Raw genomic sequence first — 27,664 nt, forward strand, 5'->3', positions numbered from 1 at the left:
CAGGATGCTTGGGATTTGAGCCCCTCTCTGGTTCTTGTCATATGTAAAGAGGGAATCATTGTGGTATGTTGCAGCCTTGAACTTTTGATTTATTCCGTGAGGATGACTTAACCGTTTCTGCGCCTGGATGGCAGTGGGGTGGCACCGAGCGTGTGCCTAGATGTGTGTGGGGGAGGACAGAGCCCACATGCCAACAGGGGCTGTCTGTCTCCGGGAGGGGGCATATGTTTCTGGGATGATTATTTGCTGGGTTTTTTGCATTCCTGCAATGTCAGAAGTTTCTGGAATCCTTGGCCACCGAATGGTGGGCAGTCGGGTCCTGGGTTTGAATTCATTCTTGGCCTCTTAGAAGCTCAGTGTCTCCGGGCAGATACTGAACCCCTGGCTTCCTCCTCTCTGGGGGAAAGTTCTAACATAGATTTCGTACTGTTGCCGTGGTCTTACCCATAAGAGGACGCATTCGGAATACAGAGCCCAGGGGCAGGCATGTGGCGTGGTCTGTGGCCCTCCCTGAAAGGCTGTGTCTGTTTCTTTCTTTCTCATTGGAATATTATTCTAAGAAATTTCGGAAAGAATGACCTAGTCCTTTTTCCCGTTGAATGTATCGATACTTTCTTCCTCATCAGAGCCTTGGAATCAAAGAAAAGCTCCTTGGTCATTCTTCCTCCTCCTTCTGCCTGCGAGTAATGTTTGTAAATGTGATTTTTGCAGAGAAAAGCAGCGTTTGACCTCATTCTGGGGGGAAGCTTTGGCCTGACTCTTTGAGAGGAGAGGTTTGTGAGCTGTCTGGCAAATGGATGCTTACTTCTTGCCTTCGCCACTGCTGCTGCTTGAGAGGCCCCGGGTGACAAAGGAGCCAACGACACTGGGAGGCACAGCCTGAGGAATCTGGCCCCGGTGGTGGGGGGGTGGGAAGGGGCTTGGAGATGATGCCTCCTTCCGGAACTTTAAAACAAATCTGTCCATCTGTCTCTGGGATCATTGACAGCAATTCAAGGAAAAATAAAAATAAGTTCTCCTCCAGTCGGCGGGCCGGGTGCAGAGAGAAGGGACAGGAGCAGGCAGCGCGTCGAGGCAGCTGACCTGAAGATCTGGAGATGGGACAGTGGCCCAATTCCGTGTGCCCACGGGAGGCGAGTGCTCCCCTCCACCCTTGCCGTGAGAAACTGTGCCTCTCTCAGATGATTCGTGGCCCCTAACCCCTCTCAGAGCAGGTGAAAGCCGCTTTGAAGACGTTAGCGGAGTAGGGACGGGAAGTGTTTGGTGCAGGAGTTAAATCGTGACAGTTGTCCCCTAAATGCTCTGCTAAATTAAGGATCTGCTAACATTGGCGAGTCTACCTCCCTCCATACCCCCACCCCCGTCCCCTTGGCAGAAGGGATGAAGACGGGACCTAAAAACAACGTGAAACACAGCTAAATCGAGGGACTCTAAAAACATTTTTCTTCCCTTGACGTCGAGCGTGGAAAACCAGGGCTGGACTGTAAAGCGCCGCAGACCCATTTGGGGCCCGCGTGCCTGGCCCCTTTCCTCAATTTCTAGCACAATGGTTTTTGCTGCCACCGCTCCCCCTACTTCCCCCCCTTCATAATTATCCACTATTTTACGTTTTGTGTCCTGACAGCCGCAAGAGTGGTTTTTGTTGTTTGAGCGGGGCTGCTGCTAAATATTCCCCGGCAGCCAGATTCGATGGCTCGGGGGCTAGCGGGGATAGGCCAAACCTTGGCATCCCCCGTTGCAAAAGTGAAAAATATTTCTGTTTGCAGTTAATTTTAGTGGCAAGCAGATCATGTTAACTGGATGTAATTGCTTCCAGATATGGCCGAGGGTTTTGTGTGTTGAGATGAAGGGTCTGGTAAGTGCTCACTTCCTGTGTAAATTAGGCTATTCCATTCAGTCTTTCATTCTGGCCAGCCCTGGATTCTGTCATTCTCTCGTTGCCCCCCCCCGCCCCCCCCCCGGCCCCCAGCCTACAGCCTGGTGTGAGAAGCCGCTTGCTCTGTCCTTCTGAATGCAAGTCTTTTGTCACTTGAAGCCACTCACCTCTTGGTTCTTGATGTGAGTTTGCCCTTCAAATAATGAGAAAGGTTTGAAAAGATGCCACCTGGCCCTGCTTCTGGCCACGCAGAGGCCTATCTGCAGAGTCCGGGGGAGGGAGCGGTTCCTGGTCACGTGGCTTGTGTCTTGGAACCCAGGACTCCTGGTTTGCTGTGGCTCCCCCCCACCCCCGCCTCCACCCTCTGACCCCAGTCCCACCTTGGAGAATACCATTTTCTCCCTTTCTGGGCAGAACTCATTCCGATGGGTCTGAAATCCTAGAAAAATGAAGTCTGTTGGAGGGAGGCCATGGTCACAGGAAGGAGTTCTCTTAGAGAGACAGGAAGCCACCGCCCTTCTTTGCCAAGCAGGTCAGACCCCCACCCCCGCCCCCGCGACGCACACCTGCCCCTCCCTGCAAGAAAATGAGAGGAGAGTCCATCCAGAGAACCTTCTCCAAGCTCCTGCAGTTTAGTTTCCAGGCCTGGAACCTAGGAAAAGCCTTAAGATTCACGTTCTCCTAAATTCGGATTCTGTTGTCCGGCCGGTCCCACATTCTTAGCGCTATTTGCATAAGCGGTTGCTGTTTATCTTCCTGTATCAACTCCACTGATAACCCCTGTGGTCTGTTTAACAATATATGAGGAGTAGATTACTTGATAAATGCCAGTTTTCTCAATAGGCAAAGATAGAGTGTCGGGGTCAGGCGGAGGGGTGGTATATGAGGAAGGAGGGGCCAGATGGGGGGACCGGACCCTCTTTCAGATCGGGAAGGAGATGTGGGAAACACCTGATGGAAGGGGGCTGCACAGATCACACAGCGGGGCGGCTTCCTACCCTCACCTGCTTTCCTCCCCCTTCATGTGGACGCGCAGTCTCTGAGAACATTCCATCCAGGGCACTGCTGATGCCCATGTTAAGGCTAGAGGGGAAAAGATGTAGGTAATTTTTGTTTCTGTGGTTCGTAGCCTTTCCTCCCTTAACCCTTTCTCACGTCCACACGTCGTCAGCTGGCGAGGACTTTCTGCTCGCTGACAACGTGAATCTGAAATCGTCAACGGGTGGGTTTCTCCCGCCTGCCGTGCACTGGCTTCTTCCAGCCAGGTGCTCGGTTCTGGAAGAGGCTAGGTGAGAAGCAAACTTCTGACCCCATCACCTAGTCAATAAGCTGTCTGAGAATCAAACAAAGGAGTTTGGACTGGCCGCTAAAGCCAGGAACCCAACTGATAGCTTTGTTTTGATGTCCTTGCACTGTTTGCGGATCAGGGAGGGGGCTGTTCAGAGAGGGGGTGTCTGCTAGGACAGACATACCGGGAAGTTGAAATTCCTAGCACAAAGTCCAAGAGGGGCTGAAGATAGTCAAGTAGAGCCCAGGAGTCGGGGGGCACGGGGTAGGGTTTCCTGACTCAAGGAAGAGGCTCTCCGGGAGGTGGTTGGAGATGGTACCTTCTTGGGACAGGGTGGAAGGATGGGGAGAGGAGAGGCTTTAGAGTGAGCTATCCTGGATGAGAACCCAGCCTCCGGAATTTACTGTGTGCCTTGACCATGTTACTTAGCCCTTCTGAGCCCCCATTTCCTGGTTCTGTAAAAAGCGAGACCCAACGCCGTTATGTGGGTAAAATGTGTCAAGTGTGCCGCACAGCGAAGATGCTTTGTAAATGGGCACTCCTGTGCTGTAGAACTCGGCTCTCCCAAGCCTGCTGTTCTGGCCCAGGTGAGAAACTCTGGAAGGAACCAGTGAAATCCTTTGTTTTGGGCACAGCTGGATGGACGATCATATGAACCCTGTGCCAGCGGCCTGTAGACCAAATAATGGGGGAAGGAGGCAGGTGCATTATGAATCCGAAGGTCTCTGTGAAGGGCCGGTCCTCTCCTGAGGAAGCCTACGTATGTAAGTGATCACTTAATCCCGTGATGTGGCCACAGCCCCAGACGCTTTGGAAATCTTCCTTTGGAGCCCTTTCCAAGGTCTGTGCCACATTCTCTTGCTTTGTCCTTTGGGCAAGTAGATTTGACCTTTGGGAATGGTCAAAATAATTCAATGACTGATCTGGTGACCGTGGTTGAGCGATGACCTTAGAGGACTGTGTCTGATTCTGAAGGTAGATTCTGGAGAGACTGCGCCGAGCAAGCTTGTCAGCTCAGGGCCAGGGTGAACGGTGGCCTCACTTCTTAGGTGGGAGGTGAAGGAGGCCAAGAGGCTAGTGACTTCCAGCTGCCGCCACCAAGCGCCTCGGCCCGGAGCAGATCCTCTTATTGCTGTAGTGTTTCTCTGCGTTTGTGGTCATACCTCCTGTGAGTTTGGGGTCCCAAGAGGTACTTCTCTTGTTAAGAAAATCTACCACCACCAGGAGATGTATCAGAAAGAATGCGTTGAGGTTTGACACTCTAAGGGAATAGGCATGGAGGCATGGCTGCCCGAGTTTGCACCCCACTTGTTTTCTTAGGAAGGTTCTGGAAGGTTAAAGGAGCTTGTGCGGTAAACTCCAGTGCAGTGCCTGGCCCGTCTTCAGCGTGTAACAGTCTTATATGCCCCGAATACCCAAGAGTGGGGGGACGTGTTTGCCCTTCCTGTCACCAGGGCCATGGCAGGAGCCTCAGGCAAGCTCACATTCACTTTGGGATTATCTGTGGGACTGGGTCTTTTGTGACCTGGCTGTGCAGAGGCTTGGTGTTCCGACCCTCAGCCACTCCCTCACTCTCTGCATTATTTATAGTAAACCATATTAGAACAGAGTGTTAAAGAGGAAGGGTGAGTCATCCCCATTGAAACCATTGACGACATAAATGAAAGCAAAATGCTTACTATGTGTTTTGCACAGTATTTAAGGCCAGGTTGTGCTAATTTGGATGCTCCCAGACTGGATCTGTGAAAGCATACATATGCGGGAAAAAAGTCAGGTTTTGCCAGAAGTTATTTATTAATCACCCATTTCAGTATCTGCTTTCTCCTTTTATTAGCTTCAGGTCCAGGTTCAAATCATGCCCGTCGTCCTTCCTCAGGAGGGCGAATGATTGGCCAAAGCACTAGCTACGGCTTCTTTTTCTCTGTTTGAGGGTTGAGGAATAGTGCCAGGGGTGTCCAAGTGTCCCTGTCTTCATCCTTCTTCCTGTCGCCTATTGAGGAAGATCTTTCAGCCCTCTGTGTGCTGTAAAGGTGCAGGTCCTCAAGGTGACCAAGGATCACAGAATTATGTGAGAGCTAGCAGGGCTCATAAACCATTTAGGACAACATGTTCATTTAGGGCAGAGTTAGTGGAGGTCCAGAGAGGCTCTGTGATTTGTCCAAGGCCACACAGCAAGCCAGTGGGCAAAATCAGGACTGGAAGCCATGTCTTTCTTTCCCTGCCTTCTTTAGTCCTTCCTTCCTCAGAAATCTGCCTACAGCTACCTGGGTCTTCTCCCCGTTTCCACCAAGGAGAAGGTAAGAATAGGATCTGACCTGAGAGCAGTTTCAGATCTTCGGATATGAAGGGTGCTGGGGGGGTTTGGCCTGGTGGCTTGTCTCTTACTCATTAACCCCTTTGCTGGTCAGCTGAGTAGATTACTAGATATCGAGTTCTTTAGATTTATAGGTGATGCACTATGTTAGCTTTTTTTTTCCCCCTTAAGCTTTTGTTTATTTATTTGAGAGAGAGAGTACAAGCAGGAGGAATGACAGAGAGAGAGGGAACAGATTCCACGCTGAGCAGGGAGCCTGACTCAGGACTCGATCCCAGGACCCTTAGGATCATGGTTCTGAGCTGAAGGCAGATGCTTAACTGACTGAGCCACCCTGTGTTCAGGATTTTAAAATACAAATATTAATAAGATATGGGACTTCCCCTTGAGGAACTTATAAATTGAGCAGAAGATTTAAAATACTTTACGTGTGTATGTGTGTGTGTGATAGAAGGTAGGACATAGAAAGATTATATCGATATCTAGAAAAAGCGTGAGGAAATTCAGAGACGAGATGCCTTTCACCTGGAAGGCTTTTCTTACTGGGTCCTGGGTGCTGGCCTGGCCCTGGGAATTCCATGTTGAGCGACCGCTGCCCTGTGAGCTTTCCTCATGGGGGTCGGGGAGCTCCTTAGCCAGCAACTTGTGAAAGGCTATGAAATTGGTGTTGTGATAAGTGCTCGGATGCCTGATCAAGTAATTTCCTTTGGCTGGAAGGAGGGTGATTGTCCTGGAACAGCAAGCTGGGGTCAGGTGGAGGCGCTGTGAATGCCAGGCCCGGGAGGGGAGGAGGCAGCGGAGCACGGAGGAGTGGAGAGCGCATGGGCCGGCCCAGGTGCAGATTGTCAGGATGCTGCACGCGCACCGCGTGGTCTTGGCCGTGCGCCTACAGCACAGCGAACCGGGGTCTTCTCTCCCTCCAGCGGGGCGGTTGTGGGGGACAGTGTGGGGTAGCCTGAGGATTTCAGATAATGCATTGAGCACATCCTGCACGGTGCCTGGACGGGGCGGTTGCTCAATGGAGGTAGCGGTTAGTTTGGGGACTTTATTCTGGGGCAGTTGGGAGCCTGGGAACGCGTTTGAGGAAGAGCGTGGCATGGTGTCGGCCACTGAGCCTGGATTCTGCTGCTCTGGCTCCTTCCACAGCGTGCCCGGAAGGGAGTTTGGAGAGTGATCCGTGTATCCTGCATCTCGCACCTGGTATGCACCCCCAGATTAGATGAAATGAGCTAAACGGACCCCCGCCACCTCTCCCTGTTTGTCGGAGGACCTGGGGGAGGGAGGTGAACGGAGGGGGCCCTTCGGCTGTCACAGTCAAAGGAAGTGGCACCATGAGGCTGGCCAACCAGACTGTTCTCCGTCTCTTTCCGACTGTCTTTTAATAGCAACCCGAAAGCGAGGACCCCGGCTAACCGTCCCGGACCCCTCTTGCGTCTCTGATAGCAAGCAGGGAGACGGCTATCTCCCTCGGGCCAGTCTCGGCTGTGGTTGTCGCACTACGCAATGTCTGCAAACTGACAGTGGCATGGGGGAGATAAGGGCCGGCGTTGTGTAACGAGGGGCACGGTCTGTTTGCCCGCGTGGCTCCCGGCCCCTGGTTAACTGCTAACCTCAACGGAGCGGCGGGCCCTTGCCTGGAAGGGCCGTCCCAGGGCCCCTCGCTGGCTCCACGGATGCCTTTTTGTGGTTGGATAAAGGAAGCTCATGTAGGCCGCCCACAGCACAGACAAGGGCTTGGGCTACGGGTGCTTGGTGGTTTTGTTTTTCTCTTTGTCTTTCTTAAAAAAGAGAAGCTCGAAGGGGGTCAGTCTTGCTTGGCACCAACCCCATGACCTAAAACAGCATTAAACAAACAAACAGTTCTTAAATGTAAGCTAAAATGCGCCAAGCGGTAGAGATGCCTTGCTTCCTCGCTTGATACCCGCTGGACCCCAGAGGCCAGAGCGTCAAGAGCTTGGTCCTGGGACCTCTGGGTCGGGTCTGGAAGTTCCTGTCTTGGAACCTCGACCCCACATCAGGTTTCTTCATATCCTAGTTCGTGGCTGGGAGCAGAAAGCAGTGGTGGGAATAGGTACGTTGTTTTCCTTCTTCCTTCCACCTTCCCCCGACACTCACTTTCCTTTCAAGATGAATAGGTAAGCCTCAGCGCATGCTCCCTGCCCATCAGGGGCGACGGAACCAGTGCCCTGTCTTCCAGGGTTGCCCTGTCCCGGTGGGGGATGGGCTGGCTGGAGGGGACTTGGAGGCCAGCCCCCATTCCGAGGCTCCCATGGGCTCCATGCCACCTTGCCTCTCCTTGGATGCCCCAGGAGAGGGGATGTCACTATTTGCTGAGTAGCTGATTTCATTCCAGAGACCAGCAGTTGGGCTCTCTGGAGTCACAGACACTCTGCCCTGTTGTCTTCAGTTACTTGTAAGTTCACTACAGGTCTTCCCTAATTAGGTGGTGGTTTTCTCTCTACCACGATTTCAGTCTCTTCCACCATCTCACACTCCTCTTTCAAATACTTCCAGATTGGTAAATACTGTATCACTGTTTGATTACATCAGGGAAGTTATACACAGTGACATAACTAAGTGGGTTTGACCAATCTGGGGAAGAACCAGAATTTCACCTCCATTGTTCAAGATGTTACACCTTTATTGATATGTCTTCTGAATTTCTCCTTTCTGTGTTTCCCTTGTGTACTCTTGAAGTTATTTCCCTTGTTCTTGGCTGTCTGCTCCCAGAGATTGCAGTGATTTTGGGGGGGGGGCGTGGGGAGGGCTTTGGGACAGGGGGTGAGGGGTTGGATGGGAGATGATGTCACTTGGAATATTAGCTTGAATGGTTGGTCATTTGCAGGCCCGCGGGTTGCTCCATGCCCCCTGCAGGGGTCTGGTTCAGGGATGGTTGGTGGTTGTGGGGGGGAGGTGGTGATGTAAAAAAGATTCAGAGGTGGTGGCTTGTATTGATTTCAGCTTATCTGACCCTTCAGCTAGAGGCTGTCCTTCCCTCAAAGTAACTGACTCAAAGCAACAGAGAAAAGTATAGCATCTCTTTCTTTGCGTTAAATATGGCTAGCAGATTCATTATTTAGAAGGGTGAGAGCTCCTGAGGCAGGGACGCTTGGGAACCAGTGTAGACGTCTGTGGCCGGACTTCCTGGTTCCCAGGTGGCAGGCATTGGGGGCAGGCGTGTGTTGAGCGGTGAGTGGTGCCGGGGTCAGCAAGGTGGCAGGAGAGCTTCACCCCAGAGCCCTGTGCAGCCCTTCCAGAGCAGATGCCCTTCTCCCAGGAGGCCCGTTAGCGATCCTGGGAGCAGGCTTCATGGCCCTGGATCTCCTGGCAATGTTGCTTTCTGGGCTTAAAATGCAGTGTTTATATCAATGGCTGCTCAGAAGCGTGTCTTGCTAACGAAGGGTTAAACCTTTCATTTCCCCCTTTAGTCATAAAGCTAGTCGCAGATCTGCCTGCCAGGAGCGGAGTGCCTTCCTCCTAGGTAAGCCGAGGTTGGGGGACCTACTGGAAGGATCTATGAGTGAGGACGCTTGTCCAAATCCCAAACGCTTACCATGATGTTTCTGTTCTGACGCTTTGCAGGTGTTGGCTAGTGACCTCCCCCTCCCCCACCCACGTATTTGTCACAAGTAACATTTCGGACAAAACCTCTGAAAACGTGCTTTCTTATTTGCTGGTTGATGCTAGAATGGGGACTGTGGCCCACAGGGAACAGTACATTTTTTATTCCGACCCAGGGCACGTACCTCAAACCAAAGGTTCAGGGAACCTTGGTTTATCTTGACGTGATGGACTCTCTTACTTTTTCTTCTGTTCCGTGTCTGTTTCATTTAAAAACGTTAATGAGGACCCACTGCTAGTTTGCCATCCGTAGATTGAGGAACGCCCTGATATGGCGAGGACTTAAGCCTTGGGTATCAAAAAACATTGAGTAAGCACCTACTGTGCGCTAGGCGGTTGCAAAGTACGCTTGGGTAGTACAGAGTTAGTATTCGATCCCCTTGAGCTGACAATGACACAGAAGTGATCCGTACATATGGGTGTGTGTGTGTGCATTGGTCTGTGTGCTCAGTTACCACATGAGTGAGATACAGGAGCGAGCATATGAAAGGGATTGGACTCTTCGGACTGAAGCTTTAGGAAGGCTTCCTGGAGGAGGTGGCATCTGGCCAGTCCCTGGAGGATGACTAGGTTTTGGACTAGTGGAGATGGGAGCTGTCATTTCTAGCTAGGAGGTGAGCAGTGGTATGGCTGTGTCTGAGTAAGGTCGGGGGAAGTGTGCTGGAGTGGGGGGATGACCATGGCAAGGACGGGGTCTCTGCAGGAAAAGTAGGTTGGGGCCAGGTCCTGGAGTGCTTTGAATATCACACTAGCAGTTCTGGGTATTTGTAAAGCTGTAGTTGGCTGAAAGTTGGAAAACTGAGATTTTAGTAGGAGACAAATGGCAGGAGGAGGCAGTTAGAATGCCTGGCTCTTTGTTGTCCTCCGACCTCTCAACCTCACGACCATGGTGGGACAGTAAAGAGCTTTGCAGGAAGCCCAGATTGGGTGCTGGCTCTTTTTCTGAAGCTCTTTCCCATGTATTGTGCTTGCAGTCCATGCTGTACTTTGGGGGGGCAAGAACTGCCCTGATAGACCACTGGTCAGCACATCAGCCTTGGCACACACCTGTCCTTTCTCACAGTCATGCTCTACCCTTTGCAGACATGACCGGGAGGCGCAAACTCAGCCCCAGGCCTCGGAGGAGCTGGGCTGCTGCCAGGAGAGCAGGTGCTTTTGTTGTGGGCATTTGCTGCTCCCCCCAGCCCTGCCCGCCCTGAGATGTCCTCCCTTTTTTTTTTTTTTAATTTTTTATTTTTTATAAACATATTTTTATCCCCAGGGGTCCTCCCTTTTGCCTTGTCTCCCTGCTCCAGCCAGCCTTTGAGACCTCCTTAAGTCTGGCTCCTCCGGGAAGCGTGGGCTCCTGCAGCAATGACCGTGCACACAGTTCCTATCTCCGCAGCCTCGTCCCTCACCTGTGTGTGTCTTATCTCCCGGTCTAAACCAACAGCGCTGTCTGGAAGACCGTGATGGAGGTACAGCTGTCCCCTCTCCCCGTACCGTTCCCCAGTGCTGCGCTGGACACATCCTGGGTACTCTGGGACTCACACTAGCCGGGCATTGACTGTGTGCAGAGCACTCTGCTTGCACTGACCCATTTCCTCCTCCCCGCCACCCGGGAGGTGGGTACTGGGAAAAGGAGTACTTGGGTGCTTATAGGCCGGCTCTCCGCAGCTCTGGACTTTAGCCTCCTGTGCCCCAAGAAGCTCCTCGGCCCAATGCAATCCTTTCATCAGGGTAACTAGGTTGACACTGTTCTTTCAAAGGTCGCTTATGACCTCGTAGTTCTCGAAAGCATTGTACCATTTTGGACTCAAGCATTGATCCCCGCTCCCGCCCTGTATTTCCTGAAACTCTTTCCCTAGAGGCAGCGTGACCTGGCCCGTGGACCCTGCGGGGCCTGTGTTTGAATGCCGATGGAGCCTGTTCCTGAGCAGCAAATGCTTTGGCTCCCGTGGTCTGTTCCTTCACCTGCGAGATACTGGTTGTTTCTCTTCTTGATTGAGGCCCCAAGAGTGGGTCAGTTGATGCTAGATGTGACCCTCTGATCCCGCAATGTGGGTGTTTCCTAAGCAGATATCCCTACCGTCCCTCCTCTGGCCTCTGCCTCGGCAGTCTCGTGGTTTCTGTGATCACCTCTCTCTGGACAGCTTCCTCTCCACCTTTAGTTTTTGTCTGTCTTGGGTCACACATGTTTGTTTCTTGCTGCCTGCTGTGTCCACCAGTCCTGCCAGAAACCAGAACTTGGTGCTCATCAAGCTGAGTCCAACACAGTGTCTTCCGAATCTTCTTCTGTGTCCTTACATCCTGCCAGAGACTCTGCTCCCTTTTCCAGACAGGGGTGTCCTCTGTGGCTCCCACCTTCCCTTTGCCTCTCCAGCCCCATGCCCTCACTCTCGCTTCACCAGATGGTTGTCTGTGTTCCAAGCAGCCTTCTTGTAGAGCCCCTGACTGTGGCCTCGGAAGCAGGACTCTGATCATGATGCTGTCCTGCTCAAAGACCTGCAGTGGCTCCCTAGTACTTCTAGAGAATGAGCTAGAGGACTCCCAGCCTGGGTGTTGGGAGCTGTCACAGGTCCTGGATTGTGGCTTTCTCAGCTTATGCCTCGGGATATGCTCCCCTCAAGGGAGGGACTGTCCTTATGTCCTTATGTCGGAGTTATAGCCTTCTCGTCTGCCATCCACATGGGGCAGCTCAGGGCCCGTTGCTTCATTCTTTCCTTCTCTTGCTGTTTCCTTCTCCATGCATTGCGGCAGGTGCTCCGTCCCCACGCTTTCTTCCCGCATTCCTCCTCTTTGCATCCAACTGGAAAGAAGGGGTCCTCCCTCCTTTGAACTCCCATGCCTGAGGAGGTGTAGACAAAACTTCCTCTTTCATCAGCGCTGCTTCTGTTTATTTCTTCCCGAAGGCCCCCGCCCGAGATTTTGTGGGTGAGATCTGGGTCCTGTTCGGGTACATGGCTCCCACCTTCCACACCTTCCTCCCCGGAGTCCGGCATGGTGCACCGGCCGTCATCAGTGTACGTGCGCATGGCTTGTTGGCCTCACGAATTGGAGGTGGCGCGGTGGCCAGTGGCACTGTGGTGACGAGAGCATGGGCTGAGCTTTCTGCATCTTAACCGCCCGAGCCCAGCCGGTAGGAGGGGGAACAGGACACACGCCCAGGCTCACGTTTTATCACAGCAGAACCATCTTTCTAAGGGAGCTTTTTTCTGTTTTCTTTTTTAGTCTTTTTGTTTGTTTGATCAGTGGAAAATTGGTCCTAATTGGCATCTTTATGACAGCAGGAATATGCTGGGCAGGCGTGCGGGGCCAGGAGGTGACCAGAGGCTGACACAATGCCTGATTGTGGGCGCACGGGGATGAATGGACCATGCCTATGTTTACCCACCAGGTGACAACGAGCAGGCTGGCCGGGGCCAGGGACCAGGAGTCCCCGCCACGAGAGCTTCTTTTTTGCTCCCCTTGCCCTCCAGTGCTGGCGTCTGGGACCCACCTGGCTGGGCCACGTCCCAGTGAGAAGCCATCTCAGGAAAAGCTGTCAGGGAGACCGCAGCTGGGTGGGGGGCACGGCTCAAGGGGTGAATATTTGCTGATTCTGCAAGGGGCTCTCTTGTGGCTTCAGGGAGGGTGTGGGGAGTAAATCCTGAGGGTGGGGGCCCAGACAAGGACTTCTCACTGGCACCTGCTCACAGGTTAGTGCCCTCAGCACACCACTCTGTTTCTTGGCACGCCACCCCTTCCGCAAGATTGAGAGCCCCTTGAGGGCATGGACAGTGTCTTTTCTTTTCTTAATCCCCAGTGCCCAACCTGGGATTCATGATGTGTTCAGTGTGGGGAGCTGTAGAGGGCTGGTCTTCTCCCTAAGACCTGGGGAAGAGATCTGCCCTCTCAAAGCTCCTAGGAAGGAGTCCCCGCTCCTACTTGGGCTGGGACCGGGTGGAAAGCAGAGGCTGCTGAGTTAGCTGGTGGGAGGTGGAGGGGGTGACGATCTGGCTGACAGTCCTGAAGTGCCCCCTTGGGGACTCCTCCTTTGGCAGGTGTGCCTGTCAGCATGCTGAGTACTCTGCAGATCTGTGAACCTAGTACAGGGGTGTGCTGGGTCTGGAGATGAGAGGGGCAGGGCTGCTCCTCTTCTTTTCCCTCCTCTGGACTCTGCAGGTAAATTCCAAGGTGTTTGGAGGTCCAGGGGTTCCATAGGAACCTGGATAGCAGGTGTCGGTCTCCGGCTCCACCTGGGGCCTCCCTGGGGTGGCCAGCCAGGCTCAGGGCAGGAAGTGGCTGATTCTGGGTCACTTGGCTGCTGTGGTTTGCTGCTGAGATTGTTCTTATAATCCAGATCTTAGATCTGGAAGGGACCTTAGGAGGTGATCTAGTTTAGCTCATACTTTTCAGCGAGAAAAGTGGTGTTACTATTCTCACGCCCATTTTGTGGATGAGGAACTGAGGCTCAAGAGTGGCAGAGTGGCTCTTCCAAGTCATTCAGTGTGGTTCCTCATGATTGTGTCCTCTGTTCCCTGGTGGGACATGGGTGGGTGGCTGTGGGATAGACACCACCTCACTAGTGGGCTACGTTTTCCATGGGGTGAGGCCGTTCTCATCACTCAGGTGCCTGAGGCCCGAGAGGGTCGGGAAGACAGTTCTTGCTTTATTGCCAAATGCCTGATGCATGGGGGTGGTGGGAAGACAGGGTGGTCTCCTGAACTTGTGGATTTCTCTGGGTTGAGGCCTTGGTCTCTTAGGTTCTTGGTGCTTTGGGAAGGAGTCGGGATGCCCAGCCTAGCCAGAGAGCTCCTGGTTTCCCCTACATCACAGAAAAGCCTCCACTTTTTGGTGGTGAGAAGATAATGTGTGTGTGGCCGAGGCCTTGTCTGGAGCTTGTTCGAGGTCTGGATAAGAATTTCCCAATCCATGGCTTAGAGGCTCAGGCTTTCTGTCCCTCAATCCTGAGAAACTCATTTTCAAGCCTTCATTCTCCGGGATGCCGCGCGGGCCGTCCCTGAGCTGCCCTGGACAGAGCTGTCGATCTGGCCCAGCGTGTGCACCCCGTGGCCACCTGCCCTTGCTCTGGGGGTCCTACCACCCCTCCCAAATTCTCAGAGGGCTTCTGCGTTTTTCTGCAGCCTTATATATTTGTGGGGAATTTTAGCAAACTGGACATGGCTTCTTGTTTATTTGGTTTCCCCTCCAAGTTCTGGATTTCGGCCTCCCCCACTGCTGCCCTGCCCAGGGCGGTGGTACAGGAAAATGACAGCGAAGGGTGGGGACAGCTCCTTGAGGGCTCCTACCTGGCTGCAGGCAATGAGCTCAGGCAATGAGCCTGGCATAGAGAACATTTCACAGGGTCTCACGATCGCTGGTACACGGGCAGCCGGCGCTGAGCCGACCTGGGGGCTTGGCCCGTTTTTCTGATGTGTGAGCATGGTTGCTGCTTCTCCACTTCTGTGTGCCTCCTTCTCCCCCTGCCCCCTTATGTTTCCAGAGCGTGTGGCCACACCTGGTGTGACCAGCTCCCGCGTGCTCCTCCGCCCTCCAGGGCAGCGTCCGACGGCTGCAGTCAGGGTGGACGCCGGCCTCTCCCACCTGCTCCCCTTCTCTCTTGCTTTTGTCCAGTTGGCCGGACAAAGAGAACAAAACCGAATGGCCTCCCCTCCCCCTCGCCTAACCCCGTCAGGCCGAGCTGCTGGAGATGATTTTCCTGCAGCCATTTCAGCAAGTGCTTGAGTGGCTGCAAGTCACCGGGACCGGCCGGGCCCATGCGGCCAGCCGGGGCCGCCCTCCTTTCGCCTTCCTGCCCCGCGGTGCCCAGCGATCGTGGGGCGCTGGGGCTGAGCGGAGCCTCTGGGGCTCTGTCGGCCAGCAGCTCGGCTGCGGTGCGGTAGGGGGAGGTCTGAGGGCCGGAGGGGCAGGTCAGCCTGGCCTCTTCTATTTACAGTGCTCTCTTTCACGGCCCCAGTGAAACAGGAGCCCCGAGAGGCTGCCGTGAAAGGGGACTGTGTTTGTGCATTCAGGCCTTCCAGGGCTTGCTACAAAAGGTGGGGGCGCCCGGAGCACTGAAGGGGCTTTTTGTCATTGACAGTTTGGCTTAGGGTGGAAGAGGGGGCGAGGGAGTGGGGGCCGCCGCCGGGCTTGTGAACGTGTGCGTGTTTCGACAGCGCTCAGCTGCTCCTTGAAACGGAGTCCGTGCCTGGGGTTGGCGGGGGCCCGTCTGTCTTGACCCTCTTCTTTTGTCGGAGCAAATGATTCCTTTCTCCCCAGTGCATCTCCTGATGGTGCAGCGGTCCTCACGTGAGCTGCGGCTGGGGGTGGAGAGGACCCCCTCTCCCCTCTCTTCCCTCTCTATGGAGAGTAGGTTCATGGACAGTGACCAGCTTCCTTTGATCCTTAGAGCTGCCTTTCCTGGTTTCCTCCTGTCCTCCCCACGTTCTCTCTCTGAGCCTTAGCTGGGCCGTCTCTCAAATAGGGGGCACGATAGCCCCCACCTCACAGATTGGGTCAGGTAACACATGGGCTTGCACAGAGTTCTTTCCTTTAAAACGGACTGGCCCATGGTCCCTTTATGGGTCTGGAGAACCCGACTGGGGACCCCACTTAGCAGTGTTCCCAGTCTTTGTTCCGCTTTCTCCTGGCTCCTGGGGTTCTTCATACCTGCCACCCTCTGGGCCCGTATGATGTGATAAAGGAAAGACAAGTTTTCCAGAAGAACAATCAAGGGAACATGTTTTGAAGTTGTAGAATATCACAACGCACTCAAAATTTACTCTTAAAAGATCAGAAGCCACCAGTGCCCGCCCCACCTGGGTAACTTCTGACCAGCCCGGCAGTGCGTTCTTTGTAGACCTGCCCTGACGTCCAGTGGCTGAATGCAGTTAGGGGTCCAAGTGGTTTTGCCTCTGCCTTTTAATTGTATCTTTGAGATTTTATTTTCAGAACCAAAAAATTAGGGCTGCAGATTAGCAGAGGCACAGAATGGTTATGTTGAAGCCTGTCGAGAGCCCTGGGCCATCAGGAAGCCCTGGGTGTGGTTTGTGCCGTGGGGAAGTGAAGAGTTCATGGGGGAGGTTGCTGTCCTCGGCTACAGAGGGGTGCCTTCTTTTCTGACTCTCGTTCTCTGTCTCCCCTCTCTTCCTTGCACTTATCACTGCTCTTCCCAAGGGGCCACCCTTCTCTCCTCTTTGCGCCTGTTCTGGAGAGGTGGTTGATAAATAGCAGGAGAAGTAGAAGGAAAAGGACACCTGGAAAGAAATGAATGAAAGCCCTAAGTTAGATTGGCAGAGTGTTAGTGATGGAGGAATGGCAATGGGGCGTCGATAGCAGAGGGCTGATGGCAGGTGTTAGTGGAAGAGTGTTGATGTTGGGGCACTGATGCCAAAGAGTTGATGATGGAGTGTTGGTGGTGAAGTGTTGCTGGGGTGTTGTTGGAGTGTTGGTGGTGGGGTGTTGGTGGTAGGGTGTTGGTGGTGGAGTGTTGGTATGTTGTTGGAGTGTTGTTGTTGGTGGGGTGTTGTTGGAGTGTTGGTGGTGAAATACTGATGGCAGAGCAGTGATGGAGTGTTAGTGGTGGAGCACTGATATTGGGGCTTTGATGGTGGAACACTAGTGACGGAGCGTTTTGGTGAAGTGTTGGCAGTGGAGTGTTGATGGCAGACCATGCATGCACTTGAAATGTAGAATTAGAAAGAACCTCAGAAAATCTCTTTACCATGTACTCAGGCCATTTCTGTGTCCTGTCCTGGCAGCAGGAAGCAGCCACTGCCCATAAAAAGATTGGAAAGTGGGTGCCTGGGTGGCTCAGTGGGTTAAGCTGCTGCCTTCGGCTCAGGTCATGATCTCAGGGTCCTGGGATGGAGTCCCACATCGGGCTCTCGGCAGGGAGCCTGCTTCCTCCTCTCTCTCTCTCTGCCTGCCTCTCTGCCTACTTGTGATCTCTCTCTGTCAAATAAATAAATAAAATCTTTAAAAAAAAAAAAAGATTGGAAAGACACAGTCAGGGAAGTTTTCCTATTTAACCAGCACTGATTTCTCTACTTCCTGGTCCTGGGGGACCTTATTTCTACCACTTAGCTCAAGTCTGTTTTCTAGATGGTTTATCAAAAAGGCATCACCTTAGCACTGTGGGACAATACATCATATGCAAGGATTGGTTCTGGACTGTTCTTATGTTGTCAAGAGGCACTTTTTCTTTCTGACTTTGTTTGTTTGGAATAGTGATGACATCGTTGGCTTAGACTTTGAGCCCTTCTCCGGTTAAAGTCTTCAAGATGGTTACCTTAATAGTGTTTCATTTTTGGATTTGTCACTATAAGAAAACCAAACCTATTGGTCCACTAATGATCTGAGATGGTTCATTCCCACATTGGCATATTGAAATGAGCCACTTGGAAAGGTTTATTCTCCTTGTTAGTGAGGGCATGGCGAGCCCCATGGATTCGAGTGCTGTGGCTGCTGGGCACCCAGCCTCATGGGTCAGTGGAAAACGTGGGGATGCAGACAATAGGAAGGAGGTGGTGGCCTCCTGAGACCGCCATTGCTGCTCAGGAAGTTTCCGTGTGGACTGAAGTGTGGCTGCTAGGAGTCCACGTGGTGCTTTTGTCTGGATTAGAAAAGGCGCCCCTTCTTGTGGGAGGATGCAGCTCCTACCAGGACCCACGACGTGACAAACAGGTGGGGCTGGATTTCAAACCTACTTGCCCCTCAGTCAGACGCACTTGGCCTGTGGCCCAAGGAGGCTTCATTGGTTGGAGTGATCCTAACATGCAAGCTGTTTGGGTGAAGTGCTTTGAACCATCACCTCATTGAGCATCTGTGGGGGACAGCCAGAGTTGCCAAAGACCAGGGCCTCCTGGTCCCTTGACTAGCCAGTGTGCCCCATTATCCCAGAACACCCTGGGCACTGCTCCCACAGCTCAACTCCCTAGAAGTGAGTGGGGGCACCTGTGCACATGCCCCAGCATCACTAAAGTTTCTGGAAGTGTCAGGAAGGGTTTATGGCATCCTTCTAGCATGACTGTCTCTTGGGATCAAGGCCAAGGGCAGTGGCACGAAATGGGGGGAGGGGCAGAGAAGTTGGGTGCTCGGCGTCACCGAGGTTGCAAGGATGAGTTTGGGAAAGCACATCCTCTCGCGCGGCCAGTTTCTTCCAGTTAGGAGGGGAGCGGGGAGAAGGAGACCCGTGAACAAGGCAGCATTCAGCCCTTTGCAAGTGGGTTTGATTCTTTCACCCCTTTTCCTGGGAGCTCTGCTCCCGGAGGCTGGGTTATTGAGAAGCAACCGCTAGGAGTAGGCTGGCAGGAGGGAGCACACTTGAGGTCTCGTTAGCCTGAGCACATGTGGGCACTGTGTTGACAGGACCCTGAGGTGCCCGCCATAAGTAGACCAGGGCCTGAGAATAATTTCCATTTAACTAATTATTATTCTAACTGCAGTAGATTTGAGATCTATTTAACTTTTCAGGGTCCCATACCCTTTTAAATGTTTCAAGTGTGTTCTTTCTGATAGGTTACCTTTTCTCTCCCTGTAGGCTATAATTAGTGTCCTTTACACCAAATTGGCTTAGAATTGGATGTAGAGAAGATAAGAATCAGATTACCAGTATTTATCTTGTAAATTCCAAAAGATCTACTGAAGACACTGTATTAAAGAAAAAAAAAGAAGTTTAAAAGAAAAGTTTATTCTATGAAAAAGTAAATTTCTCATGGTCTGAGCATTCTAGGGACATTTTAATATTAAAGCTGCAGCCTTCCCTCGGAGGAACCTAAAATTGCCTTTTCCTTGTCTCTGTTTTTATCTCCAGTGGAGCTTCTGAAATATGTTGCCAGGCTTTGGATGGTGGAGGGGCTGATGTGGTCTCAAGTTTTCATTAAAATTTGGAGGGTTCGGATTATCTGTTATTTCTGATTTGTGGTAGGACATAAACCTCTGTATATGCCCATCTGAAAGATACACATGCAATTTTTATCTCGGCGTTTAATGTTATTATGCTTTTGGGGAGGTGGGAGAACAGGTTTCTGTGGGTCCTGCGTGTTCCCAAGTTCCCAGAATGTCAGCATGCTGCTGTGCCTGGGCTGCCTGGGACAGAGAGCTCCCGGCAGGTTTAGCTAAGGTCAAGTCAAAAAATATGCCTGTTGTTTTTTAACACTGCTGGCTCGTAAAGGTGCCAGGCGGTCATGGCGTGTGGAGATCCCTCATGAAGCTGTTGACCCGCATTCCCTGACCCTGACAAGCCCTTTCTTTTCGAAGGCACACTTCTGGTCCAGACTTTCCTCGGCATCAGGTGAGGAAGTAAGGGGTTTCGGCTGCAGCCCCAGCTATAGGCAGGGGTGGGGGGCAGGTGTTGTGTCCGTGTCCACATGCTCCGTGTGGCTCTCTGGTTCAACAAAGGTGTTGACTCCTGTTCTAGGCTTGTCGTCTCTTTTTTCTGCTTTGGTCCCGATGAAGGTGTCAGATGCCAAAGCACAGACAGTGGATTTCTTTGGGACACCTGGGTGGCTCAGTCGGTTAGGGTTTGACTCTCAGGTTTTTAGCTCTGGTCATGATCTCGGGGTCGTGGATTTGGGCCTCACATTGAGCTCCGTGCTCAGTGGGAGTCTGCTTGGATAGTGTCTCCCTCTGCCTTTCCCCTGCACTCATGCTTTCTCTTGCACTCTCTCTCTCCAATCAATCAATCAATCAATCAGTCTTAATGTTGTGGGGCCCTGGCTGGCTCAGGTGGAAGAGCACGCAACTCCTGATCTCAGGGTCATGAGTTCGAACCCCACATTGGGTACAGAGATTTCATAAAAAAAAGAATAATAAATAAACTTTAAAAAGACGTGTTTTGTGAGCAGTTCCACTTCTGAGTACGTACCCAAGAGAATGAAAAGAAGGCACTCGGGCGCCTTGGTGGCTCAGTGGGTTAAGCCGCTGCCTTCGGCTCAGGTCATGATCTCGGGGTCCTGGGATCGAGGCCCGCATCGGGCTCTCTGCTCAGCGGGGAGCCTGCTTCCTCCTCTCTCTCTGCCTGCCTCTCTGCCTGCTTGTGATCTCTTTCCGTCAAATAAATAAATAAAATCTTAAAAAAAAAAAAAAAGAAGGCACTCTACCCAGATAACTTGTACGTCCATATTCATAGAAGTAGCATCATTCAGAGTCACAGAAATGGGGCAAAACAACCCAGGTGCCCATCAGTAGATGAATGGGTCAATAAAAATGTGGTGTAGATCCACAATGGGATATTATTTAGCCTGAAAACTAAGGGATGAAGTTTAGATTCGTGCTACGACGCAGATGAACCTTGAGGGCATTACGCTAAGTGAAATAAGGCAGACACCAAGGGTAAGTGTTGTAAGGTGCTGCTGCTTCGAGAAGCCCATTGGTAGAGACACAATAGAACGGAGGGAACCAGGAGCTGAGGTGGGCGGGTGGCTGAGGAGTCGGTGTCTAATGGACACGAGTTTCATTTGGGAGGATGGAGCAGTTCCGCGGATGGTCACCCAACGTTGCGAATGAGCTTAAGGCCACTTCAAAGGGGTTAACTACACACTTTGTCAGGGTTAAAATAGCCATACCTGGCATCTGAGTCAAAATTTCTTGGAAAATACTTGGGTCATTATACTACTAAAAATCCTTTGCTCAGTAAGAACGGCCACACATTACCTGTGCAGGCTTGAGAATCGGCTGTTGGCCCAGCAACCCTCCTTCACCGGCTCGGTTGCCGGGAGCCGGACAGAGTTCTTTCCAGCGGATCTTGCCCGTCGGGTGGTATGATTACTTATTGAGGCCTTGTGTTCTCACTGCTCGTGTGATTCTAAGAGAGTCTCTTCCTTTCTGGCTCTGAGACTTTTCTCTAGTTGACCACTTCCCATAGGCAAATCTGAGGAAAATCTTCCTCTCTGATTTTTTTTTTTTTTTAACCTACCTAAATTTAAAAAAAAAAGTCTGTGGCTTTCTAACACCAGGAGTTTACAGGGAGGAAGGGAATTCATTCCCGGCTTGCAGAGTTTCTGAAAATCCTGGAAGAGGGGTTTCAGGCTTCTAGAGGCTTTGTGTCCCCCGCGTGTGGCTGGCCTGGCCTCCTGTACCCGGCCCCACGTGCAGCCCGAGATGGTGTGAGCTTCGGAAAGATAAACTTTTCCAGCCCTTCTGCCCTTCCTCTTTGGTTTCCATTTAAAGGAAAATTAAAACACACACACACACACACATCAAAAAAATAACAAAAAAAACCTCTTAAGGAAATTCAAAGTGAAACTCTTGTGTCCAAGTAAGTTAGAATCTCAGGATGAACATGGAAGTTCTGGAAATGGAAGTTTCCTCTAGCCCCACGGTGGCGTCGCCGCCAACAGCCTCGTTCTGTGCTTTTGAGGGTTTAATGGCCAGCATCTGAAGGTACGGGGCTCGTCATATATATATAGTACCAGGCGTGTGGGCGCATTGGCGCTGATCTGAAAAAGCTTAACTTTGGCATTTCTAGATTTATTTTAAACCTACAACCTTTAACGCCAGACACAGAGCTGCCTTCCCACTTAATGTAACCATACATTGATTGCTTTTAATTAGTGTTGGATCTTTTTTGGTGTTTTGCAGCTTGGGGTGTATAAAAAGTCTGATTTAAATATACATCCAAAAAAAATTAAAAAAAAAAAAAAAGGCAAACTGTCGACATTGTCACGGGTCCTGCAGAAACCTGCACGGGAGCTTTTGAAATCTTAAACCCCCTCCCCGTCCTCTTTATTTCTGTCTTGGGTTGGGTAGGTTGAGAAGCCAGCGAGGAGTCCCGGTGAACCCACGTCCTAGATGGAGGTGACTTTCCTGTAGTGTCTCGGCGGCCGCGAGACATCTGCCTTTAAGAAGTGGTGGCAAGCCGGATTTCCATGGCGAAAACAGATCTGCTGAAGATCATTAGTGCCAGGAGAACGGGTTCTGGGCTCCGGCGGGCGAGAGGGGTGGGGTTCAACAGTTTGGAAATGCTAATGACCGTTCTCGGGTTCCCAGCCCAGAATTCTTCCCATTTGCTTGCACGTCTCAGCGGCTCTTGGGAAGCCTCCACTGCGGCTGAATTCTACAGTAAATATTCCAGACATCCTGGGTCCTGCTCCCCTTTGCCTGCAGTAAATTACATATTAAAGTAGCCTGGTAACTGAGCACTGGTTGCTGAGAGATAAGGACTGGGAAATCAATATGTTTGCCATGTGGCTGCTTGTTTATGACACCTGCCTCTGGAACAGTTGAGCAATGTTCTGTTTGTTAAGGCTGCATTTCAGAAGCTTGTATCCTCCTAAAACAACCATGATCTTACTGGGGAGAGAGAGAAGTGCTACAACAGATATTGATTTTACTTTCCTAAGTATGGAATTGCACTTCTACACAGTGGTCTCACGGCCTCGGATCCCCACCCCCACCCCCCCAGCCCCCGCTGGAAAGAGGGAGGGGGACAGAGAGGCCCCCAACAGACGTATCATAAATCTGTTTTATAACGCCTATGATGTGGTCAGTTAAAAGGACGAGTGTAGCTTATAATAAGGAAGTGTCGGCGCTGTTGAGGTTCCTCTCTTATTTGGCTACCTGGCTTATACCAGTTTTGTTCTCCGGATCGTCCCTGGTAGATGGCTTTTCTAAGAACTGCAACAAAGGCAACAAGAAACCTAGCTCTAGCTGTTGGTAAATGAACATTTTAACCTAAAGTCTCCAGGAGGGTTTTATTTTAACTAAGGGATGGTACTATTGTCCTGAGACCCCGCCTACTGATGAGTCAGTGGTTCTTAGAGCCATGCAGTGTCCACTCAGTGAAACCGTGTGTGTGTGTGTGTGTGTGTGTGTGTGTGTGTGTGTTGGACGGTGAGGGTGTGTGGGGCAGTCCGCTTTGGACACAACCTAGAGGCTACCTTGGATGCTCTTTCCTTGGCTTCCATTTTGGAAAAGAGCATCCTTGATAGGACGTCTTTGCATGCCCTTGGGATGCAGTGGTATGAAACAATTTTCAAACGTGTTTGGATGTCAGGGTGTGACACATGTATTGGGTTGGTGTCCTTGGGGGGTGCCAGTGGCACACACCCTCCCAGCGCCCCTGCACCTTTCTAAGAATTACTCCACGATCTCCACCCCGGTTGGTGTTTGTGACATCAGATGGGCTCACGCATTAACAGTTGTGCTTTGTTTTGCCCAAAAGCGAGTTGCAGGTTTAGGAAGCAGCACGAGCCCCCTTGTCGGGTGCTGCTGCCCTGTTGCCCTGTACTGGAGAGATGATTTCTTCATGACACTAATATATTCTAAGACCTGACTTGCATCACTGTGTTTTTAAACCCAGACTGTCAGGTTTTCCTTAATCGGAAGTGGCAAAATGTTGCTTTCCTTTCTCTTTTCCATGTGATGGGTAGGTGGCTTATCTATCTCTCTCTCCCTGGTCGTGTTCAGCCCAAGGAGACCTAACATTGGATGGAAGTAGCTGGAAGGAGGGCTTGATGAGCTGAGCGTAGCAGTCCCAACCGAGGGATGCCGAAGCTGTGTGCACGTGGCTGGATTCAAGGCAAAACTTGTTTCCCCGCCACCTCCTGTGCCTTATTCCTCGGTAAGGCAGTTGGCCTCTGAACAACGGAGAGGAGAGGGACACCACATCCCTTACCCTGTACTCCATGCAGTCAAAAATCCAGAGAACTTTTGACTCCCCTGTCCCCCAGAGTAACCACTAATAGCCGACTGTTGACCGGAAGCCTTACCGATAACATCGACAGTTAATTAACACACATTTTATATGTCATGTGTACATTACATACTGTGTTCTTGCAGTAAAATCAGCTAGAGAAGAGAAACTATTATTAAGGAGATCTTAAGGAAGAGAAAACACCTGCACTATAAAAAAAAATCTGAGTATGAGTGGACCCGCACAGTTCAAAGCCGTGGCTTTCAGGGGTCAAGTGTACGGTAGGCATGACCGTTGACTTGTTTGGAGGAGGTTAGTACATCCATATTTGATGTGTATTCAGCCTTTGTAGTCATGGCCCAGCTGGATGACAAAAGTATTTAGGCTGAGACGGGCTGGAGCAAGCATTTCATTCTGCTTGTCAGGGGAGTACGGTCATGGATTCAGGTCCGCGTTCGGGGGCATAGGCAAGCTGGTCTCCCCCCGCTGGAGTTTACTCCGCCTCAGATGCGAAAGGGTGAAACTGACCTAGGACCCTGCCTGTTATTTTAGTTTTCTGGGAGATTTTTAATCATCAAGCAGGGCTGAGAAGTGCAGTGACTCTGACCTTTCTGACACAGTTTTGTGAGATATGGTGCATCTAGCTTTACGAAATGATTAACCTTTTATAAGGCTGGGATAATTATAAACTTAGGCCAGACAGCGGCTGTCAGATTCCTAGCTTTGAGAGATCTGGCATTTCCTGCTTTCACAAAACCTAATGCTGGCTCGGGACTCCAGAAAGCCCCCTGGGATGGTGGGAGACCCCAGAGTTGTTAGAGGGAGGTTGTCTTGTGAGCTGGCCGGCATCTTGGGTCCTGAGGCACCCATAGGACAATGTTACAATCTGTTTTTTGTTTTGCTTTGGTTTTTGGATGGTTACCACCTCCTATAAAGGGATTTGGAATATTCACTCACTTACGATCCATCTCTTTCTACAGTCTCCAGCTCAGCATTTGCCGTCCTTGGGGCCGTTCGGGCATGTTTTCCTAGACGGCTTGTCTATTATACTGGATTTATTTGAGGGATTCAGTGGGGACTTGAGAGCACCATGATATGTGATGGTAGAAAAGGTCCTGAGTTCTTGGGGCGCCTGGGTGGCTCGGTCAGTTCAGTGTCTTGACTCTTGGTGTTGGCTCAGGTTGTGATCTCGGGGTCGAGGGATCGAGTCTCCCGTGGGGCTCCAGGCTCAGCGGGGAGTCTGCTTGTGATTCTGTCTCTCTTTCTCATCCCACCCCTCTCCCAGCTTGCTTGCGCAGGCACCCACACACTCAAAAAAAAAAAAAACAAAAAACAAAAAACAAAAAAAAAAACGCTCCTGAGTTCTGGCGTCAAGACAGACCTAGATTGAGAGCTGAGGCACTTCTTAAATTGTGTCCTTACATTGCTTACACTTTCTGAGGTTCCTCTAAAATGGGGGTGTAGGGTTCTTGTGCGGATCAAAGGAAAAAACAAACACAGATCTCCTTGCTATTCCTACAGTGCCCAGTGAATGCCAGTCCCCTCATTCCCCTTTTTCTTCTTGAGAGCAGAGGACCTGGTTTTATTTCTTTGTATTTTTCGTGTCACCGCACACAACAGGGATGCATTCATACATCTGAGGCTCATGTTTGTGTCCCTCGTGGTGGTGATAAAGGAGTTGTGGCACCCCAGCTGGGGAGGGGGAAGGTAAGGCTTCTTACCAAGGGGTTTTTGGTTTCTCTCCCTCATGAAATCAGGGGCTGCTGTAGGGAATAGAAGCCCTCAACAACATCTGTTTTTCCCTTGCCATTTGGCCCTCAGCATGAGGGAATGTTTGTTTGTTTCTCGTTTTTGGTTGGGTGGTCTGTGCCCAGCTCTGTTGTGCGGCTCGTCCGGCATGTTGGGATGTTGGGGTTTGGCACACATTAGTGATGGCTGGGGTGTCCTCCTTCATGGACCTCTGCGGCCTGGGCCTCAGCTGCTTGCCCCCTGCAGACTTGCTCTTGGTTGTAATTTCCCTTTCCAGGGGGAAAAAAAAAGTCCTTAAAAAATGCTTTGGGAACGCTTTCTCATTGTGGCAATAAGGTATAAGGTGAGTTGTTGGCAGCCAAGTTTGGGTTTGAGTCTCCCTGGGGTTTGAGGCTCTGCTGCGCTCCGATTCCTAACATGCTCTTGCCTTTTTTATGCGTGGACCGTCCTTGGGATCCTTGGTGAATTTTTCACTCTGGGGCTTGTAGGAGAAAGGTTTGTCATTCGTCATCACTCTTCTCATCCATCACAGCTGCAGAGGAGTGGTTAGAGGGAAAAGGTGGAATCAGTTGTTCAAATTTTTCTTTCTTCTAGGTAAGTCAGTCCCCCCGCCCCCAGCCTTTCTGGACATGAACCAGTTGGAAAAGGCTTGGGCCGGTGTTTCTAGGATGATTCTGGCAGGTGTAGGAAGAGGGATGGTGTTTGCCGCTAGCCCCGGGGTGGGTCCTGTACCCCTGAGGTGTGGTTTAGCCAGGGGAGGAACAGTCAATTATTTATTAAGTGCCTGGAGAATTTTATGGGCAGGAGGCCCTAAGGGCATTCCAGAAAACAAGACCTGTCCTGGAGCTTTTCTAGCAGTTTCCTTTTTGGGCTCGAAGGCTTTGCTTCCTGACGTTGATCACAGCCCCCAGTGCCTCCTGAGTGTCCGATGGGGACAGAAGTGTCCGCCGATGTCCTTACTTGGCATGTGCCTGCGTTAACCCAGCCACCCAAATGTGGCTGCCGTTCAGATCATTCTGTCTTGATCCTCTCAGCTGCTGGGAGCATTAAAGGACTTCATCTGAAGGCGAACATTACAGTATTAGTGATGCTGAAAGGGGAGGCACTGTCTTACTCATGTAGAATGGTGCTTGGCTGCGTTGGTAATTACTCCCGCTTTGAGCTGTAACGACGTGATTGTGGAGGTTACCACGTGCGGGCCCAGAGAGCCTTGAGGTCACCGAGAGCATTGTCCTGCCGTTAGGCCAGGTCCTGTATGGAAGGAAGGAGGGAGAAGACCGGGTTGTGTCGGGAGGGAAATGCGGTAATGGCTGGAATGCAGGGGGCAGACCCCTCACCCCCCAGCCTCAGACCGGAGGGCCATTCACTGGGTGATGGGCGCAGAGGGCGGGGACTGCACCAGGCCTCGGTTGGCTGAGCAGTCTGCTGAAATATACTATTTTTTTTTTTAGTGTGTTCGGTCTGCTAGGACTAAAGAGGGTTTTTTTGTTTTTTTTTTTTTAATAAACTTTGGGACATCGACGTCGCTACTTGGTTTGGTGTTTCAGTAACCACATGTAAGAGCTGGTGGAATCTTTCTTCCCTTTGCTTTCTCTGAACCTTCCAGAGAGCGGGCCCCTATCTCTCGGGGGATTAACTCCTTGTGGCCCCCATGTCGTTGGAGCTCCCCCACCCTGTGTCAGCATCTAAACCTCTGTACACAGGATGTTTTCTGTAGCGCTTATCAGATGGTTTTAGGAGATGCAGGGTGGAGATCAGAGGTAACGTTTAACCCGTCCTGGATTCCTTTCATGAGCAGGGGCCCGAGGTGAGCTCGACCGCGGAACAGCGGGAGGCGGGTTTGCCGGAGCCCGTGATACCCGACTTCCTATCTCAAAGGGAGGTGCGGGGGCCTGTGGTGGGGTGCACAAAGGAGCTTCGTTTCGGTGGCTTGTTTAACACCCCTTCCCGACACCGGCATGTGGGTTTGGAGCCCAAGGAATCAAAGAGAAATGTAACAAATAAATCTTTCTTGTGTGTGGGCTGAATAATCGAATTTGTGGGATGTCCACACCAGTTTTCTCCTCTTCCTCCTTATCCTTCCTTCCCCAGCATTTTGGTCAAGGTGTCAGGTTGGAACGCTTGCCGAGGGAAGGTTCCGGAAGGGAGCTGAAGCCAGATCAGGGACCTCTGCAGCAGCGTGGGGGGGCCCTGTCCCACAATGATGCATTCGGATCATGT

General features: G+C 51.6%; 1 protein-coding gene and 1 long non-coding RNA gene across 3 annotated transcripts in view; both read left to right on the plus strand.

Moving 5' to 3' along the window:
- ZBTB16 (zinc finger and BTB domain containing 16) overlaps positions 1–27,664 on the plus strand; it is a 183,116-nt gene that overhangs the window by 14,333 nt on the left and 141,119 nt on the right. The window lies entirely within an intron of this gene.
- LOC309840558 lies at positions 8,231–21,242 on the plus strand. Its single transcript, XR_014298663.1, has 2 exons — positions 8,231–19,946; positions 20,154–21,242. It is a non-coding gene; the product is annotated as an uncharacterized lncRNA (long non-coding RNA).

Source organism: Mustela nivalis, assembly GCF_964662115.1.
Source record: "Mustela nivalis genome assembly, chromosome: 9".
Lineage (NCBI taxonomy): Eukaryota > Metazoa > Chordata > Mammalia > Carnivora > Mustelidae > Mustela > Mustela nivalis.